This window comes from Juglans microcarpa x Juglans regia, chromosome 5D (assembly GCF_004785595.1).
Source record: "Juglans microcarpa x Juglans regia isolate MS1-56 chromosome 5D, Jm3101_v1.0, whole genome shotgun sequence".
NCBI lineage: Eukaryota > Viridiplantae > Streptophyta > Magnoliopsida > Fagales > Juglandaceae > Juglans > Juglans microcarpa x Juglans regia.
Window position 1 is genome coordinate 33,620,470 of NC_054602.1, and position 15,948 is coordinate 33,636,417.

The window sequence follows — 15,948 nt, forward strand, 5'->3', positions numbered from 1 at the left end:
ATGAATGGGCATTTGTGCGAATACAGCGAAGAAAAGGTGAAAAGAGAAATTACGATTCACACACTGCCCTTTTTTACGTTGTACACTCCGGAGGTGGTCTTGTTGTCCAACTCCTCGCCCTCGGATTCCCAAAGGAAACATAAAGGAGGAGTGGAAATAGCGATTAGGGAGAGGGTCAGTGATATTGGTACACTCCACCTGAAATTCTCCCTTTTTCTTCTCTGCCCCGCCTCGCTTTCCTCCCCACGTTTTTACGTGCATCTCTGACGCTCTTGAGACTGTCTCCACACTCTCTTTTCGATCCGTCCTCAATGGTCTCCCTTTACCCTCTCAGCAATTCCAATTCTTCCGCTAGATCCAATTCTTCGAGTCCCGAACCGTCGAGGAGATCTTCAAAGATTACAGTGCCCGAAGAGTTGGTCTCCTTCGGGCTTGACTCATGGTACCTCTCTCTCTCTCTCTCTCTCTCTCTCTCTCTCTCTCTACCGCTCTCTCTCCGTATATCAGACTGTTTGGTTTCATGTTTCTTTTGCTTTGGCGCAGATGTTGATGAATTTTATGGATTCTGTGATCCAGGTATTGTGTTATCTGCCTCTGTTGTTATTTACTTTAAATATTCTCGCTTTCGGTTGTGATCTTTGCTTCGAGTCTTTTGTTGTTCGATGTGTGGATAAGAGTCCCGTTTGGTTTTCGAGAAACCGAGGGAGAGAAAAGGATGGAATCTTGAAGTTTTGTACGTATTTTCTGCGTTTGGTTTGTAGAAACTCTCCGGTGATTATGTTTCGTTGCTTGGTATGCCATAAGAGCCCGGAGATTGGATCTGGAGGTCCAAAGGGTTATTTCTTTGTTGCTTGCTTTACGTGCAACATTTATTTGCTCTTTCAATTTGAAATTCGGTAGATCTGTGGTGTGGACTGTATGAGACATTTTCTTTGGAAAATGGAGTAATTACGTTCATGCAATTCGAGTTTGAATTTAAATTCAACTCGGTGCAACAACAGCGTCGGCCAAGCAATTGTAGAAAAAACTTATTTGAGTCCCCTGTTTTTTTCTCAATCCAAGTGGAGATTTTAAGTTTTTTTTATTTTTATTTTTATTTTTATATATTTTTATTACCCCATTTTTTTTATTTGTTTTAGAGAAGGGAATTGTGTTTGTATGGACATCCAAATGAACCTGGGAAGTAAACTTTGCAGCCGAGGAAGTTCACAGAGCTTCCGAGACAGCACTTGGAATTAATTTCGCAGAGATGGCATGAACCGGAAAGATTGGCTTTCATTGGTTGCCGTGCACAGCGTTCTTGGTTGCTTTCTGTAGCTTTCTATCTTGGAGCCGTCTTAACCGTAATGAAAGGTAAAGTGTTTCACTTTGGTGTTGGTTTGAGGATGTGGTTGATCTGGGTTGGTAATTCGAGATCATCATGATTGACATGCTTGTTACTGATATCTGGGATGGCTTTAGTATTTGAATTCCATTGTATTTCATATTTAGTTTTCTGCTGAAAGCCCATATACAATGAAGGGGTCAGCCATCATCATGGTAAAGGTTGAAGAGTTATGCATTTCAAGATGAAGTTCATGGATTACAACATAAGTTGTGGTAATGACTAATTATCACTGCTGGCCCCATTGTTGTCATGGATTTTAACTTCAAATGGTATGTTTAGAAACTAGAGCCATTTGACTCAATGTGCGTCAGTTTCTCTTTTTCCTAATCTTTGGCTGCATTTGTTTCAAGGTAAAACGAGGAAAATATGTTCAGATGAAAATATTTTCTGGAAGAATTACTGTTTTCCGATGTTTGGTTGAAACTTGAAAATGATACTGAAAAGAATTTCTATGTTTGGTTGCATTGAAAACCATGACTGTATTCGTATGATTCGTATTAATAATTTTAATTCATAATATAATATATTTTAGAAAAATAGAAAATCAATCTAATACTTTTTAAGATTTATGAGCTTCAATAAAAATTTTTAGATTCACTATAAATGTAGAGTTAAGGAATGGAGAGATGAGATAGAGAGAGCATGTAGGGAAGAAAACATCAAATCTAATAACCTGTAAGGTTATTTGCTTGTATACACCCAGTCTATTATGGGCTAGGTGTTCTCTCTTATGTACACCCAATATACTTGGTTATGCCTATTGATATTAATAATTTTTACTTATAAAAAAAATAATCTTTAAGGTTTTTGCAATAACATTTTTTCACAAAAGATTCTCTCTTTTATTTGAGTGAAAAATGACGGCTATTTATTGTTTGAGTGAAAAAATAATGCGTAAAGCAAGGGGGGAAAATGACTTACCCTCCTGAAGAGGGGTAGGCCATTTTCCACCTCATGCATATGATTTTCCCATTGACCACTAGCCATTTTCCATTAACCGTTCTTTTCTGCGCTTTTCAAATAGGCCGATAGATGAAAATTTTTCCTAGAAAATATTCTCAGCTGAAACAAACATAGCCTTAATCTGCTCATTTGCGTGTCATACATTCTAACTCAAATCTCCTTTCCTGAAAGGTGTCTTTTGCCTGGTTTACAAGTAGCATTATCATGACATGTTTCTTTAATAGGATTGATTCATTGAAAAAAATATGCTTTATTCTTTCTGTAATTTCTCTTTCCAAATGTGATTTTGCTTGCTTGCCATAGTTCTTTTTTGTTGTTAAAATTTAAAGTATTTCTATTTCATTTCTCCACTGATGTATTTAATTCATTAAGTTTTACATCATTTAATCTTTTATTGATGGAAAATAAATATGATTCATGAGCATGGTCTGTGTATTATGGAAGAGTTTCAGTCATTGTACTAAGGAAAAAAACTATGAGAAGATATTGTGATATGTTGCTAGCCGATTATTTATAGAATGCACAAGGAAACATTAGTTCCTTTTTGCTTTTCAGGTTACTTTAGTTTTTTAGTGGAAGGGAAGGGTGATTAAGTTATCTATCTCCAACCGTTATGTTGGTTTATGTTATCATTACTCAGTAAATCTGCTGAGTTTTTTTCTCATGCCTTTTTAAGTTCATATTGCATAACTCGAGATACTTTATATGTTATAATGATTCATATGCCTCTAAAATAACTATAGCACCAATGGCAAATTACTAGCAGACGTGAATATTATTTCTCTTCCATGCTATGACAAGGTGCCCAAGGCCATGTTTGTTCAAGTTCAAGCCCATCTCATCCTGCGAGGTTGGCAGTTTTGGGTCAGATATTACCCGTGAGTGGTATGCTGGAATTTATTTTACGGTTTATGAGAAGTTGGAATATTCAGAAGGAAAAAGAACTCAGAAAAAAAAGATGAGATGTTGGACTGAGACTTAGAGTGAGTTATTCTTCATATATGTTTGCACCATACATAGGAATCAGGCCGCTCTTTCGTCCACACCTTCTAATGAAATTTATTCACTTTTTACTATGTTTTGATGTCCACTATTGGAATGATCTAGAAGGATCTTTGTGTATCACGCACATTTCTTTGTTATAATGTCTATTTAACATAACGTGCTTCAAGTATGGCTTTTCATCAGCAGCTAAGTTGACATTGCTTGACAGGAAGCGTCTATTTAGCTTGATCAATGATCTGCCCACCGTTTTTGAAGTTGTGACAGAGAGGAAGCCTATGAAAGACAAGCCAGCGTGGACAGTGGAAGCAAATCTCGGGGTAGCACAAAGGTTAGATATTAATTTTTTTTTTTTTTTTTATAATTTCTTGATTTGTATCTTTGGTTGAATATCTCGTACTTAAGTTGGGGAGTTTCGGCCTCTTTTTGTATACGCCCTGTCTACATAGGCTTCACCTATTTCATTCGTTTGCATAAAATTGTCTTTCTTATCAAAAAAGAAAAGAAAAGTGAGTATCGGCCTCTGGTTATCCGATGTTCTGTTTTTTAAAATGATAGTCAAAAAATAAAAAAGAACTCTATTAAAATCCTCTCTGATGATCTGTATTCGAGAATGACGGTGTGCTTTTTTAAAAATGATATTCAAGTACTTATAAAAAAAAAAAATGCTATTCAAATAAGGGATACCCTGAGATGACTAAGGCCTTGTTTGGAAAAGTTTTCACATTTTCAACTCATAACTTCATTCCCAATCATAAAAAAGATTTCTATTTCAACTTTTCATGCAATCATCACCCAAATACAAAAATCAATACAACTTTTACAAAGTCACAACAAAAATAATCTTAAAAAAATAAATTCAAACAACTTTCAACTCTACCTATTCGCTTTAACAAGCTCCAATGCAAAATTTATTTTCAAAAAACTTTTATTCAAAAATCTCTCCTTTCCAAAAACCCAATAAACAATACATCTAAAAAAAGTTGGAAATATTCTCTAAATCTTTCATAACATACATACCCTAAGTCTTGCAGAGCACTTTAATATAACAATGACTTCCTGCAAGAAGAAATTTTATTCTCCTTAGACCTAGTTACTTTCTACTCTTTCATAGTAAAAATTCATGCTCAGATCCGTAATCATTACTGGATTTGCTCTTTTGTAGAGATCAATTGATGGACAAGTTAAGAACAACCCTAAGCTTGCTGATGAGACTTATGAAGAGGAAGACGATGAGCATAGCGAACCTTTGTGGGAGCTGTGGTGGGAATTACAGTGCAGATGAGTTTTGGATTGGCTGTGACGTTTGTGAGAGTGGTTCCATGGAAAGTGTGTGAAGATAACACCTGCTAAGGCGGAGAACATCAAGCAATACAAATGCCCATCTTGTATGAAGAGGGGGAGCAGTAGTAGTCACTATAAGCCAATGTTGGTGGATGGATAGCATTGTTCCAGTGGCTGACAAAGTAGTGTAACAGTGTCACCTTTTAATGTTATGTAATGAATTTGCTGTGATATTCTCTAACGGAGCGTATTAGATTGGGTTTAAGTTAGTCTTCCCCTGTGAATCCTTGGTTAAATATTTGCTTGTATAATGACAATGTTTATTTTATGAAAGAAATCATGAATGATATGCATCTATAGTTGATGTCCGGATTTTGTTTTCTTTATCAAGAAAATTTTAGAAACGTAGTACCTAACTGTATGTGATTGTATGACATGATTGTTCCGAGTATTCTCTTGTCTTTAATATCAAATCATGCTATGATAGTTTTGTAGAGGGCATTTCTTACACTGGTGCATTTGCAAGGATGCAGAGCAGCATGGGCTGAGATTGATTGTATTTGTTCGCTTTGTTTCACTCTCCATGTTTCTAGGCGTTAATACCAATCCAACCATTGGTTCTCGCTTTCATACGTCTATGGTTTGTGTTGACTTACGCGTAAAGAAGACTATTCCTAGGAACCTGAGGTCCTAACCTTAGATTTGCTCGTCAAGTCAGGTTTGAACAGCATGTCTTTTCGACAAGAGAGACAAGAAAAGGAATTTTAGAATGCCTGTACTTGGTTAATTCCGACAACTAGAGACAGTTTATGGCATCCAAAGTTCTCAATCAACCTTAGTGCCCATCGCCGGCTTATATTTTTGTCCTTTTCCAGCCAACAACACGTTTTTTGTCTCGATTCTTTTCACTATAATCCTCCCTTTAACAGGCCAGTGCTCATGCAATTTTTTGGCCCTGCTCCGCTCCCCACTTCGGATCGAAATGGGTTCGAGTCGCTCAGATGGCTCCGGGAAAGAACGCCTGCGATGGACACAAGAGCTACATGATCAGTTTGTACAGGCGGTTAATCAGCTTGGGGTCCCGATAGTAAGTCTGATCGACCGATGATAAAATCTGTTGGAAATTAAAGATAATTTTGAAGAAATTGCATTAGCAGCTGATTTCATATTTGCATGAATTGGTTTTATTGAGTTGGAACATTTTGTCAACCTCAGGCCTTAAGTTACGTTTATTTATTTTTTGGGTTGGCTGGCACTGGCAGGGGCAACTCCAAAGGTATTCTGAAGACCATGGGCATTCCTGAGCTAAACATCTATCATGTCAAAAGCCATTTACAGGTCTCTCTCTCTCTCTCTCTCTCTCTATATATATATATATATATAATATATTATAGCTTGCTAAGGGACATTTGTGAAATTACACTTGTCCTAAAAGTTTAAGCTAATGAAAAAATGTAAATTTTATTATTTTATATCTTAACACTTTTCACTTGTGGCCAGACTTTTTCTTATATGAGTATGTCTAACAGTAAATATTTTATTAAATGAAATAGAGTGTAGAGTCAGGATTTGAATTTGAACCTTTATTCTGATCATGTGAAAATTACATTATCTTAAAGTTTAAACTGAAAAAGAGATTAATTTTATTATTTTTATATCTTTAACATGGTGCAACTTCGGATCATTAGCTTAGAACAACTTTGGTAATTTACAAGAGGAGCAGTTGCGGTGTTTTTCTTCTAGACTTCAAACTGAGTACAGTTCCAGAATTCTAGTCTCGGGCATAGTATACTTTTATATCTTTTAAAATACTAATATATGTATATATATATGAATTTTTTTATTGTAAAAATCTTGAATTAATTTATCCATGTAGGTTTTGTTTATGCTAATAATCTTTTTGGGTTTTTCCTTTTTCCCAGAAATACAGGATCTCAAAATATATTCCAGAAACGACAGGCCGTGTAAGTCAACATATAAAAAAGTTCTATAAATGAATTCTCTCATCACTAAGAATTCTAAAACAATAAACTAATTGCTAATTCTTTTTGCTTCATTAATGCTCGAATTTATTTAATGTTATTTTTGTTTTCATAGGAGGCAAGTTGAGCTAGAACTATTTCAGAAATGTGCCTAATTTCAGTACAACGTCGTGGTTGTTGCAATTAAGTACTCGATCGTATATTAATTTTTAGTGCGAGCTTATCGTGCTTAATTTCTGATAATTACCCTAGATCTTGGCTTGTTCTAGTTACGTACGTTAATTAATTTTGGAGTAATGATATATAATATAATATATATAATTATACAGAATTTTTTATTTTCTTTTAATTTTTTTAACTATGTTTTAATAGAGAAGGATATTAAATAGCTAGTTTTGAAATTAAAATTAAATTATAATATTCCTAATAAAAATTATATTATTACATTTGAATAGTAATAGTATTCTAATTTATACGTTGTTATAAATACCTGATCGCAGGCTGGCACACTTGGTGAAGCGATACAATGCAGATGGAAGTACGAAGGCGAATGAGTGATCAACTTGAGGTAATCTTTATTAATTATACGTATATCTGCATTTGCAATAACTTCATGATCATGGTCCAGCAAGAACTAAAAGATCAAGAAGAAACCAATTTAAGGGAAAAAAAAAATGAGAGAGAAAATTACACGTAAATAGTTAAGTTTACATGATCAGTAATAACTTTTCCCTTTTTGGTTTATATATTAAGGTCCTGTTTGGATATAGAAACGGTTTTATCTCATTTCATCTTTCATTACAATTTTTTAAAATTTTCACACAAAATTAATGAACAATTCAACTTTTTCAATCTCAAAATAATAATAATATTAAATAATAATATATATATTTATTCAACTTTTAATTTTCATATAAATCTCATTCTATTGAAGGTTCAAAAGAGTTTGAAGCTTAAAATGGAAGCCCAATGGAGATTTCTCGACACAATTGCTGAGGAACGTCGAAACCACACGACCAAAACATTACAAACCGGGCAAGCTTCTTCTCCAATATTATTAATGCTGCTTCCCTTTGCGAGGAGTCGAGTCTAATGCAAAAGAATCCGATTCGATTCAGAAGCTGACAAGATCGGCGAGATACATATAATGATCATACTGTGAAAGAATACAGAGCTCCAAAGAGGCTTAGGGTTGAAGATCAGGATGATGTTTTGTCTCCGAGATTTAATGATATTGCTTCACTCGAAGTGGAATCTTACTTTCAAGGCATGTTTCTTAATTCAACGACCATCAAGTTCAAATTTTATATCCTGCCTCCATGATATCAACTTTGCATGGAATCAGCTCACAGCCTGCAGCCATCCCCCTGGTTCCCAGCTTTTTCTAGATTTCTCAAATATATATATATATATATATATAGAGAGAGAGAGAGAGGAGAAGAGAGAGAGAGGGAGCAATACATTAATTTGCTATATAAAATAAATAATCATCAGAGATATTATCGGTTACTTCCACAGCTAGCTCTCTAGATCGTATATTAATGGTGGGTAGCTCTATGATGATCTATTGGAAGCAACTATAGATATCTTCAATAACGAGTGTTTCTTAGCTAATAAGAATATGCATGCATCGATCATGCCAACAGTTATATTACTTGAAACCATGATGTCTTTGATCTTTATGTATATATATGTTGAGTGAGCATGCTCTGCTTGATCTGAGTTCGAAAATAAATAAATTATATTGTGTGCTACGTCTCATGATGTACCAGAGGAGAATATCGATCTACATATATAATTTTATTTTTTAAATTTATACTCTGTTGATTTTTTTGTGTGGAGCTTTATTTTATTTGTGGCGATCTTCTTGATAACTTATCGGATCCGCTGCAGCTTTATTTGTTGAATTTTCAATGAGGTAGAATTTGTTGCCGTTTTAGATCAAGAGATCAAACTGACCGGTAATTAAGATTTACTTATATTATATTATACTTTTGTACGACCTTTCGCCTTTTTTTTTGTTGTTATCTAAAAAAATCTCTACAGTTCCGTGTGGACGTAGACACATTATCAAATCTTATATACTTTTATTTTTTCTATTTTTTTATTTTTCTCTTATCATTCCTAAAATAGATCGCTTCATGCATGTGCCTTAATTATTAATTTATGCATCAGAATCTTAGGATTCGTTTGGTTATTAAATCCATCTCAATTTATTATTATAATTTTTTAAATTTTAATATAAAATATAATTAATAAACAATTTATTTTTTTCAAATTCTAAATAATAATAATATTAAAATAATATTTTAACAATATTTTATCAACTCAACTCAGTTCAACATCCAAATGCAACCTTAATTAACTGAGAAGCTCCCTGTGGTTTGGTTTCGACACTTGACTATAAGACTCTATTTATATATATAATATAATTTATATAGGATTTGCTATATATTAGATACTATTCACCCTCACACCCTGTATCTGATAGTTTTTTTTTCATAAGATATAGAATAGTGAATAGTAACTGATGGGTAAATTAATTCATATACATATAGCCTTTTTAGGTACAAGCGATTTAACGCACCAAATCGCGTACTGACGTTGATATAACTTTTTTTATTGAAAAGAAAAATAAAAAAGAAAAAAATTTAAGAGAAGAAAAGGTTTTTTGTCTCATAAAAATCATTTTCGTCTTTAATTCGTACCGTTTTATTAAATGGTTGCCTTACATGTCAATATTGATATACGATTTGGTGGCGTGAACTAGCTTGCAATAAGATTTTTCCATATACATATATATACACACACGTACGTCTTGATGCAGTCATTTTTTTAAAAAGAGCATAAACAAATACAGATCATTTGCCATGCATTAGATTCCGGTTCTCTATCGGAAACTTGTGCTGAGAGATTGGCAAGTTAACCTAGAGGGACCTGAATGATGGAGACTAACCATTTTTAATGCGCTAGCTTTTACAATTCGATTTTGAAATTAATGGAGAGCCTTTTATAAAATAATGATATTCATATTTACAAAAAGCTTCAATTTAAAAAATATATATATAATATTATATATAATATGTACACACACACATATATATTATATATATATATATATATATAATATATATATATATATATACTAGTAATAGAGCAACGTCCAAGGGACGTTTGCTTAGTTCAATATTTTTTACAAAAATTATATGATCTTTTATAAAAGGAAAATGATTAATAAATTATCTAACAAATTTTAGCAGTGATTTAATGTGCAAAGCGCATTGGGCACATTTGTCTAATACTCAAAAGACATTTACATCCTCACAAAATGGACACAAAGGAATAAAAAAGAAGAATAAAAAAGGTCCAATACAACACAACTTTTATACGGATGAATAAGAATTTACTGTATAGCGGCTCGATAAAGGACAAAACATACAACCTGTAGAAGAGAAAAAGCATAAAATAGTTTACTGACACAACTGACAAAATATAAAGGATAAAATAATAAACCTAAAATATTTACTACTCAAAAGTTTGACTTAAATCACCGTTTCCAAAGCTGCAGTAGTGATTTAACAATTCCTATCAATATCCATTCTCGATTCTCCTGCAACGGTGTACACAGTACTTTCAGATACTGAATTTGACCAAACCTGAATGCATGAGTTCTACTATTAATGTACAAAATGCATGGGATTAATTTAATTCAATTTATTAGTAAAGAAAATTAACAAACTTTGTAAGGGCATCTAATTTGACGGTCCATAACAAAAAAATGTATAATTAAAAGCAAGCAACTTAGTTAGCAGAAATACTTTTATCTCCCCTTTATTTTCATTCTCTGTTTGAAAAGGAATGGAAGGACTACGAAAGGTCTGAATACACCCAAATATATCAACAATCGAGATCTACAGTAAACATAATGCATTTCATGGGCTCTCATGTGTGAAGGAAGTCGTACCAAGATCCTTCTTACATGTACATGTTTATGGGAATTTCAGATAAAAGAATGCTCTTTCTCATAATGTGAATCAACTTTATTCTTGAGGAAAAGTACTCGTAATCACCCCAAGACAATATAAAAAAAAGATGAATAAAATGTACTGCTGCTAAACAATCTGAGGAAAAGATGAAAAAAGAAAATATCTTGCATGAGAAATTCCAAAAGGTAATACTCAATGGATAATGTGAAAACCTGCAAAACTGACTAAAAGATAAGAAAAAGTAGACATACAACCTACAGACTGATGGATAAAGATGTGAAAAACCCAAATAAAAAGTATACAACGAAAAAGCATGAAAGTGGTGGACTGATGTCAAAACCTAAAGGAAATAATAAACTCAAAATAATCTAATACTCAATGGATAATGTGGAAAACTGTAAAACTGACTAAAGGATAAGAAAAGCATGAAAGTGTTGGACTGACATAACGGTCAAAACCTGAAGGAGAAAAATAATAAACTTAAAATAACCTAATACTCAATGGATAATGTGAAAAACTGTAAAACTGACTAAAAGATAAGAAAAAGTAGACATACAACCTGCAGACTGACCTTCTGAATCACACAACCTGCAGAGCAGAAAAAAAATCTTTGTTCGTACACAATAGCACAAAAGAAATGAACTTGCTTTCTCAATAAACAGGCACCAGCAATTGGACGACAGAAAAGCAGGAGCAAGAGCAGAAAGATATTTGACAAGTCCCTTTCAAATGCATAAACTCCAGTTGGGTTCCGTGCATTTTTATCAAAGGTAAAGGCCTTACTGGTTTTTGGGTAACAGCTCTACATATTAAAGATGTGAAAGCTAAATCAGGTAGTAAAGATGTGAAAGCCCAATGAATAAAGACGTGAAAACTGAAACTGACTAAAATAACTGCTCCCAAAGCTGCTGTAAATGGCCCTATTGGTTTTGGGTAACAACTCTATGTATTAAAGATGTGAAAGCTAAATCAAGTATTAAAGATGTGAAAGCAAGTTGTTATGCCTTACGGATGTAAAAGGTCAAAGCAAATGTATTTGATCATATAAACGCATGGAAAAAAGGAAGGTTTTGCTAGTATCAAAATCCACATTTAAGCATGGAAATCTTTTCTTATGATAATGTCTTGCAGACAAAGAAAGCAGCTACCAGAGCAAGGGTCTATTTAACTTTCAATTGCTGAAATTTATTTATAAAAGAAAAGAAAAGAAAGGAAAGGAAACAAAAGAGCTAAACACAAGAAGTTCTTCTCTTTTTTTCAATTAACTGAAGCACCCATGGAAATGCACGTGACCTCATGCATCATCCATCCTTATGCAGATTGGAAGTGCCACTCAACACAAAAATAGAAAACATAAATAAAATGTAAAAACCTTTGATCATAAGTATCTCAGCCAGATTTGCCTTAAAACATATAAATTAAAGTAATACCATACAAATCACTTTCTTACCAACAGAAGTTGAAGAAGAAACTAAGTCTGTCTTGGACAGCTTCAAACTTTCTGAGTAAAGCTCTTCAGCAAGATTGCCCTCCATCTGTACAAGCATAAACAAGTGAAACTAAAGTAACAAAGTCCAGCATATCAATAAGTAAAACACCACACACACATCTCATCATGTGCCATTGCTTAATTAATTTGCTTTCTATAAAGCATCTCCATGTACACCACCCTAGCTTTTTCGATCCCTACTGATGATCACTTCCATCGATGATCTTTGTAGCAATATGTATCTAGGAATTATAATTGCTTCCATTTCTCATTATAAGGTGCATGCTTGAAACTTTGATCTAAATTATATTAATCAGCACTCTCTATTCTACTTTTCATGCACAAGTAAATCGATGCTCTATTTTGTTAGCGACTTTTGTCCACATTTTATCTTTATTTGAGCCGATCGAATGCAAAGGATGTATCGATACAAAATCGAAGTTCATCAACTATATATTGTCTCAACGCAATTAAATTAATTGTGCATGTATCTTTCAAAATAAATGTTTCAAACATGAATAATTCAACTAATAAATTAATGTTCTAATAACTGCCTAATTATAACGTCCAAACCAGTTTTTTAGCACCATTTCTTGCAATTTTTTTTTCCTTTTGTGTTGTATGCTCTGATGTTCTGGGATGCATGCATGGGGTGATTGTATTTTTCTTACTTTTACCATGATGTAATTAATTCGACCATTAAAAAAAGAGGCTATCTAGCTAGATGCAGTGAATGGTTTGAACAGAATATTATATACATCGATTATATAATAAAATACAAAATGCATCAAATTAAACACTACGTACTTATCATTACAATATCTATATATATCATCTTTTCCTAGAGAAAGTTACTCCTCGTACTTTGTTCCTGTCAGCTTAATTTCTTAGCAAAGACTAAATGGTAGAAGAAAATTGATCAAAAGCATGCTTTGTGGGTGCTTGCTTGCCTGCTTTTCTTTCTTTATTTCTTTGTTATAGTGTTTTTTGCTTTAGTCGAACTTTTTGTAAAAGACATTGGCTGAGTAGAGATTTGAGTAATCGGTGCAGTTCCAAAGTAGAGATTTGAGTAAAATAAAATGACCAAAAAACACACAAAAGGTCTAAAATCGATGGAATTAATGGAAAATCAAAAACATGTGCTCAATTAGACATTTCATCAAATACAGAGAATGCCCAATATAAAACTAAACATCAAAACTGTGAACATTTACCACCAAGATCGATATTCCACAACAAACCAGCAATCCTCCATAAATTTATTTTTCAAGTTCATATAAAGGAGAGCAGTTTCGAACAGAAAAGGTAGAATTTAATCACAATCATGTGTAATGAAATGTAATACATACATACATACATTATATATAAATATATAATACACAAAATCAAGATGAAGCTAAAAACTTACTTGGGTGAGCTTGAAGGAAGTCGGCCACCCCTTTCCTTTCAGGACATTTGAAGCCCATAAATTAAAAAAACTCAAGAACTTGCTCACAGGGACTTTGATACACAATCTGGCCATCAGAGAGGAGAATAATGTCATCAAAAAGATCGAAAGTCTCTGGTGCTGGCTGGAGGAACAAAAACCAAACAAGCATAAAAATGAAATAAAAAAATCCACACGAAACGGAAAAAAAAAAAAAAAATCAAGACATCCTTCAGATTCCAAAAAATGGTCCATACCGACGAACAAAAATCCAACAAGCAGATTCACATTCAAAAAAAATGGAGAACAAATACCCATCAAGCAAAAAAATGAAATAAAAAAATCCACACACGATGGTTTGGGAACCCCACGCATTTCCTTTAAACCGCGCGTCGGCGCAACGCGCCGCTCCGATTGGCTTCGAATCCGGTCGATCACAAGATCGGCGGATGAGGCTTCTCCCGGTGGTGTGCGTGTCGGACGATGGTCACTGGAGAGCTCGAAACGGCTACACCCTTTATTCGGCCAAAAACCTGAAAAAAAAAAAAACAAAACAAAAAACTCAACAAAACCACCGAAGACGAAGGGCCGGCAGGAGAGGAGGAGAGGAAGAGGAAGAAGAAGCCGAACCTCCCCTTCCCCCAACTGGATTCGACGAGCGAGTTTCTAGAGAGGGAGGGTCTGGTTTCTGTCAAGAGAGGGGTTTCAGTCGAGAGAGGTATAGTTTAATCGAGAGAGAGTATAAAACGGAAACTTAACGGAAATTACTGTAGCTCCGTTAAAACAAGAATTTCCGTTAACTTCCGTTTAATAGCCACTTATATAATAGTAGAGATATGCCAAATGCCAATATATCGACACGTATTTCAATCATGTTACACAAGATGGTAATTTGGTGTTTTCACGATCCTTCTTGTTCTGCCTTTGCAGCTTCATGAAACTTTCGTAATTATTTTCAGACTTTTAATAGAATTAATTACTTAATTGGCTAGCATAGAAAAAGATCCGGAATATTTGCCCTTCTTTATGGCTTATTTTTCACAGGAATTCATGCATTTTCATAAAGAGAAATACTGTTTATATTACATTTTATCATTTTCAGTTAAAGATGTAGAAAATCATTAAAAAAATTAATTCAATAAGAATAATAAAATTTCAAATGAAAAATAACATGGCTTGAATGCGCTTATCCCCAACACCATAAGAAACCGATAACGCAAAATAGCAACGATTGGGCTGAGCCCAAACTTTCTCAACCTGTTCATTTGAAAGTATTTTGAAGAGAAAACCCACCTGTAAAGACCAGCCTTACCTTATTTATATAGGGTTTGGGCCGAATTTAAAACACTCAAGCCCAGGTTTTGTGACTTCTAAAAATGCCACACCATTTTATTTTCTGCAGAATCTGAAATCCAAATAGGTATTATTTGCAGCGATCTAAAAATCGCAAAAAAAATATCTATTTTCTTGTAGTAAAGGCTTAATATAAATTTTTACAAAACTGCATGTTGCTAATAGATTTAATTATTTATATTATTTTTTACAAAACTTCATGAAACTTCTGCTATCGTTAAGGTTTAATATATTTTTACTTGACCCAAAAACAGTTGTTGACTGAGGATAAATTAGCTGAAGTATTAAAAGATGAACAAAGTGATTATGATCTTGCTATAACCATAAGTAATGAAACCAATCACGATCTACTTTTAACTTGATATAAAAAATACCGATCGAGTTTGTGATTTTGCACTCCACTTTGGAACATAAAATTACAACATATGCACTAGTGAAGATCTATTAATCATGAAGATAAACAAAAAAATAAAATTGTGATGTGATACAATTTTGAAGGTAATGTCTTAAATGTGTTAGAATATAATACAAATAACTAAATAACTAAATGTACCTCTCCATTAGCTTAAGTTTTTTAGATAAATAATGATTTCACATGGTATCAGAATATATGTGGAGTGTTAAAAATATAATACAAATAATTAAATTTATTTTTCCCATCAGCTTAAGCTTAATATAGGATAAGTAGTCATTTCACATAATGGATCATTCACCTTACAACTTATGTTTTAACTTGAGATATTAAATGATACTTTTTTCATCCTGTCATTGCTCCATCTCTTCTCTTAATTATTCTTCTTCTCTCGATCGCTCCTAGCTACTTCTCCTTTCTCTTCTTCACTGGGTCCAAGCTCATGTTGACCAGTACTGAGACTCATCCACGTCGTCCCTAGTAAAGAGAAATGGAGTCCAAGTGTTTGTGTAAATGTTTCACATACCGTGATATTATGCGCGAGACTCTTCCATTATATATAGACTATATATAAAGGTGTAAACAGAAAACACAAGAACATGGAAAATAAAAGAACATTATAGAGGAGATTAGGTACATAGGATTTTGTGCAAAGTTTCCGTAT

General features: G+C 33.4%; 1 pseudogene; it reads left to right on the plus strand.

The window, feature by feature from the left end:
* Nucleotides 1-5,004, plus strand: LOC121265925 (annotated as a pseudogene).
* Nucleotides 5,005-15,948: the final 10,944 nt, after the last annotated feature.